Source organism: Gossypium raimondii, chromosome 1 (assembly GCF_025698545.1).
Source record: "Gossypium raimondii isolate GPD5lz chromosome 1, ASM2569854v1, whole genome shotgun sequence".
Lineage (NCBI taxonomy): Eukaryota > Viridiplantae > Streptophyta > Magnoliopsida > Malvales > Malvaceae > Gossypium > Gossypium raimondii.
The window spans coordinates 49,469,981-49,476,117 of NC_068565.1; positions in this window are offsets into that span (position 1 = coordinate 49,469,981).

A 6,137-nucleotide genomic window follows, 5' to 3' on the forward strand; every position below is an offset into this window, starting at 1 on the left:
CCATACTTTATTTAATAATTAAAGCCCAATAAAATTCTAACCAAATTAGATCATTTTTAATTTGGGCTAACTTATCATGATAGTAAATAATAATATGTAATTACCCTTATTATATATATGATGTCTATATTTTCCAACAAAGGGATGATAGTTTAGCCTCTTGGAATTATTGAGAGGAAATGAGAGAAATTCCCTCAGAATGCATCCATTAACATCAGGTAGTCTAATGGAGAGTTGAATCGGATAGTTAAGGATGGATGGTCCCTCCCATTGATGGAATGAATTACACGGGTGGTACTGAACAATCATCGGATGATATAAGGTGTCGAAACCGCATTTTTTTTTGAAAATAAAAATTTTAGTTTCGAAAAAATAAAAACTGGAGTCGCCACCGATCCTTTATTAAGGTGTGATCGGCCCACCTTAAAAATAATTTTGGTCTGCGAAATTTGAGAAAACAGGTTCGGGAGTCAGTTACGCACGAGGAAGGATTAGCACCCTCGTAACGCCCAAAATTGGTACCAAATTGATTTTTTAAATGCCTTGGTGTCGAAAATTTGAAAAGATTTTAAAAGGAATCTTTTTATTTCATGAATAGATTAAAACGATAAGACATTCTTATTTCAAAGAAATAAAACACCACACCCAGTGAATTAGGGCACAATATTTTTAAATCTTCAAAATACCGAATATTGTCTTTGCTTTTGAAAATTCTTATCTCGAGAAGAAAATGTCATGACCAGTAAGTTAGGACCCAACATTTTGAATTCTCGAGAATAAGCTTTTATTTAAAATTTACTTAATTTATTGCAAAACAAATACTTGGCTTTCTAAATTCATCGAAAAATAATCGTAATCCAAGAAGTTAGGACACGATCCTTCTTAAGAATCATGAATGCCAAATATTTAAAAATAAAACGATTTTAATGCTTTGACAAAACCAAAATATATTTCCCAAAAGTTATGTTTAAAGGTTCACGTACAAAATAGTACAAATACTTTAATTTAAAATGTACATGTGTATATATTTACAAAAAAGAAAAGTATAAGTACATGTATTGGTAAGTCATGGAAATACGTATGTATTGAAATTTAAATACTTGTATATGCACAATATGTATATGAAATAATGAAATATATAAAATAATAAAGAAAAATGTGTACGTATATGTAACGGAGAATGCATGTATGCTTTAAATCATAAAATATAGGAAATAAATATGTTACAACAATGCATATCTATATAAAATATAAATGCATATGAAAATATGTAAAAGTTATGCAAGTAGAATAATAATAAAAATATATATATGTAAGGTGCATGGGTTTATAAAAATCATTTTAAAAAATGTATGTATATATTATTGTAGAGAGTATGCATATGTGTATATATATAGTAATGGTAATAATAACTATAGTAAGAATAATAATAATAATAATAATATATAACATAATTAAAAAAATATAAAAAGAAAAATAACAAATTAAGGATTAAATTAGAAATAAACGAAGTTTTGAAACCAAATTTAAAGATGGGAATTAAATAAGGACCAAATTAAGATGCGCGCAGCAGTAGGAGGATCGAAAGGGAAATTATTCCCACATTCCCAAAACGTCAGGCAAAGACAGACCGAATTAAAACAAAATTAAAATATGCGCCCCAAATTTAAAACATGTGAAAAGGGTTAATCAAACGCGTAGTAAGAGAGGACTAAACGCAAATTTCCCACTCAAGCCAGATCGCGCGGATCCTCCCTCCGGTCGGGTCATCACATGGGTCATGGCTACCTAAACGGCGCCTGCTTTTGTGTCTGTTATAAAAAGCTTTTTTTTCAAAAGACATTTGAAACTGAATGAAAAATAAAGAAAATAAAATTTCAAATGCTCTGCTAGGGTTTTGTCCCAATCCCTTGCGCCGCCGTCCGTTCGCCGTGGTTTCGCCAAGAACCAAGGGTCGGAGGCTCGCTTGACTGGTTTTTAACCTCTTCGAGCCGATTCGAAGGCAAAGTAAGCCCTCACCTTCCTATTTCCTTTTTGTAAATTTAAAAACAAATCGGAAAAGGAAAATAACTCTAAAATATTAAAAACAAATCGGAAAATTTAAATTTAAAAACAAATCGGAAAAGGAAAATAACTCTAAAATATTAAAAAAAAACTAATAAACACCTTAAAAAGAAAACGATGTTGATTTATTCTCTATTGATTTTCTTTGCATATTCTTTTTCTCTCTATTTCTGTCTCTGTTTAAGCTCCAAAAATCCCCCCAATTTACAGATTTATCTCGGTCTTTTATAGCCGAAAATGGAAAACAAATGAACCCCCAAATCTAAAAAGAATCTCTATTCTATTTTTGTTGGCGTATTTGTGTTCGTTGCTGCAGGTAATGCGTACGTGGAAGCCGCAAGATTCGCGGCGGCGAGGGGCACGATGTACGGGATCAACGGGCGTGACGCGCGGAAGCCGTTGCTGTGCCAGTTGCTGCAGCGCTGAGGCAGAAGCTAGGGCTTCTGCTATTCTATTTTTTTTTGTGGGCTAGGCTTAGGATTATTGGGTTGAAAAGTATTGGGCTCGTATGCAGGCCTGGACAATTAGACTTATTATAGCTGCCCCTCTTTGCTCATTACCGTGTAACGGGAATAGAGCAAAGACCAAGAGCCCAATTGTGCTTGGTCTTACTGAGCCTTGACTTCTCCAGTGCTTCTATTCTTTAAGTAGCTTCATTTCTTCCTACTGCATCTTCAGAGGTATAGGAACTTAGTGCTTCAATCCATTCCACTGAAATGCCAGGGAGATAGGATTCATATTTTGTAGCTTCTCGAAAGAACAAAATTTATCATCTTTGATCTACTCCACTGCAACTTCAGGGAGATAAGTCTTATAGCTTCAACTTGTTCTCGCTACAATTTTAGGATAAAACTTGACGCAATCGCTTCATCGCAACTTCGAGAGATGAGATCTGCGGTTTTAATCCACCCACCGCAACTTCGTGGAGATATGATTGATTTCTTTCGTCTATTTCACTTTGTTGCCTGGAGATAGAATTACTGGCTTCAATGTACTCCACTGTAACCTCAGGGAGGTAAAATCCACCATCTTTGATCTGCTCCACTACTATTTAGGGAGATAAGATCTGTAATCTTCAATCTAATCCACTATTGCCCAGGGCGATAGAATTACTGGCTTTAATGTACTCCACTGCAACCTCAGTGAGGTAAAATCCACCATCTTTGATCTGCTTTCTTCGATCTACTTCGCCACTAGTATGGGAAGACAAGATCTACTATCTTTGATCTACTTCACGCCAATACATGAAGACAAGATCTGCTTTCTTGGATCTACTTCGCCACCAGTATGGGAAGACAAGATCTGCTATCTTTGATCTACTTCACGCCAATACATGAAGACAAGATCTGCTTTCTTGGATCTACTTTGCCACCAGTATGGGAAGACAAGATCTACTATCTTTGATCTACTTCACGCCAATACATGAAGACAAGATCTCGCTTTCTTGGATCTACTTCGCCACCAAGATGGGAAGACAAGATCGCTATCTTTGATCTACTTCACGCCAATACATGAAGACAAGATCTCGCTTTCTTGGATCTACTTCGCCACCAAGATGGGAAGACAAGATCTACTATCTTTGATCTACTTCACGCCAATACATGAAGACAAGATCGCTTTCTTGGATCTACTTCGCCACCAAGATGGGAAGACAAGATCTCGCTATCTTTGATCTACTTCACGCCAATACATGAAGACAAGATCTGCTTTCTTGGATCTACTTCGCCACCAGTATGGGAAGACAAGATCTACTATCTTTGATCTACTTCACGTCAATACATGAAGACAATATCTGTTTTCTTGGATCTACTTCGCCACCAGTATGGGGAGACAAGATCTACTATCTTTGATCTACTTCACGCCAATACATGAAGACAAGATCTGCTTTATTGGATCTACTTCGCCACCAGTATGGGAAGACAAGATCTGCTTTCTTCAATCTACTCCACCACCAGTATGGGGAGATAATATCTATTGTATTTGATCTACTTCACGCCGATACATGAAGACAAGATTTTTTCGATCTGCTTCGCCACCAGTATGGGAAGACAAGATCTGGTATCTTTGATCTACTTCACGCCAGTACATGAAGACAAGATCTGTTTTCTTTGATCTACTTCGCCACCAGTATAGGAAGACAAGATCTGGTATCTTTGATCTACTTCACGCCAGTACATGAAGATATGATCCATTTTTCCTTCGATCTACTTCGCCACCAGTATGGGAAGACAAGATCTGTATGTTCGATCCACTTCGCTACCAATATAGGATGACAGGATCTGCCGCTTTTCAACTCGCTTGTTGTTGCTCGTGGAGACAATGCTTTATGATTTCACCGATCCGTTTCTCGTGGAACATGACCTGTATAATTCACTTTATGAACCTAATTATGCCTAATGATTAGGATGTCATGAACATAATGAATCAAATGCTCCTAACTAGACATGTATGAATGACATTTGAATGAATGCAGAATGTCATTTTCGAGGATGATATTTTAACGTTTGAGTTATTATTACTCCAAGTTTATTAAGGTTTCCTCACTAATGAGCTATAATACATTCTTGCTCAGCTAGCATCTCCGAAAAACACTTAACCAGATTGCCCCCACTGTAAACCTCCAAGTTTGATCCACTGGGATGCAAAATTTGAACCATCTGTTTCCCGTTGTAATTCAAGGGTAGAAAGATTTGACCTTTTTTCAATCCTCTGCTATCACAATTCGAGGATACAGGATGTGAAACTTTTTGGTCTCTTATACCATTCCCAGGGTGTCATACCAAATGCCCATGCACAAATGAAGAATTCTTCTCCAAGAACAACTTCTTCTTATTATTCGGTGATCATTGCTTGTTTGTTCATTGAAGCTTTGTCACCAACACGACATCTTGCCATTTGTTAGACAAGAAAATTCAAAGGGATAGTCTTAATTTAGACTCTTCTTTATCAGATTTCCAACCTAGTGCGTTCTAAACAATAGTCCTGTTTGAGGTTTCTATATTATTCAGAAACTTCTAGAGTAATATGCAAAACTTCCTTGTGAAAATTTTATTAGTCCATTAATCATTATTCTAATGCAACATGCTTGCAAAAAGATTATGGATAAGAATAGAGTTGGTTCGAGCATAGCTTGAAATGAATAAGTGATCAAAGATAATAAAGATAAATGACAAAGAAATGTGTATATTGGAAATGAATGAAGTGTTCCAAGAATAACAAAAATGGTATAAGGATTAGGTGCCCCAGATATCGTAGCTTGAACTCTTCTGTACAAACTTGCTGAAGACCCTTCTGGGTTTGACATGTGTTTAGGAGATCTACCATACTCTATCGATGCCCCAAGATGTCGATACCCTTTCCTGCCGATTCGTAAAGCAAGACCATCAGATATCCCATTCGATCAAGATTTGAGCCGCTCTGATTACTTCATGCCCCATTCGATCAATATTTGAGCCGCCTTTTCGTGTTTTCAACTCAATCCCTTTGGTCTAAGGCGCCCTTTGCGAGTTTTCACCTTAGCCTCTCCATTTTTTTACTCAAGGCTCCCTTTGTAGGGTTTCACCCTGGTTTTTTTTTGACTCAAAGAGCCCATTTGTAGGGTTTCACCTTGGTCCCACCTTTTAAGAAAAGTACTTCCGAACGGAATTTGAGTTTACAGAGCTTGGCAAATCTTTACCATCCATCTTACTTAGGATCAAAATTTTCCCCAGAAAAGGCTTTCTTTATGACATATGGACCCTCTTAATTTGGCATTCATCTTCCTCTAAAATCCTTTTGTATAGGAAGGATTTGCTCCCCCTTGTGAAATTTTCTAAGACGAGCATTTGGATCTTCCTCTTGGGATAAAAATGCAGAGAAATGACAATTCGACTTCAATGAGCAAAACTATGATAAACCAAAGTGAAAGACATTGCCCCAAGAAAGGAATTTCTCGAGCATATCCGGTATGACCATGTGAAGACATCATTGAATTCCTAGGGTAACTCATAAGGTCTTGCTTTGTTTCTTCATCATACATGTTCCTCAAGGTCACAGTCTTCATTGTCTCTTCATGAGGTAAAACCGCTTTATCA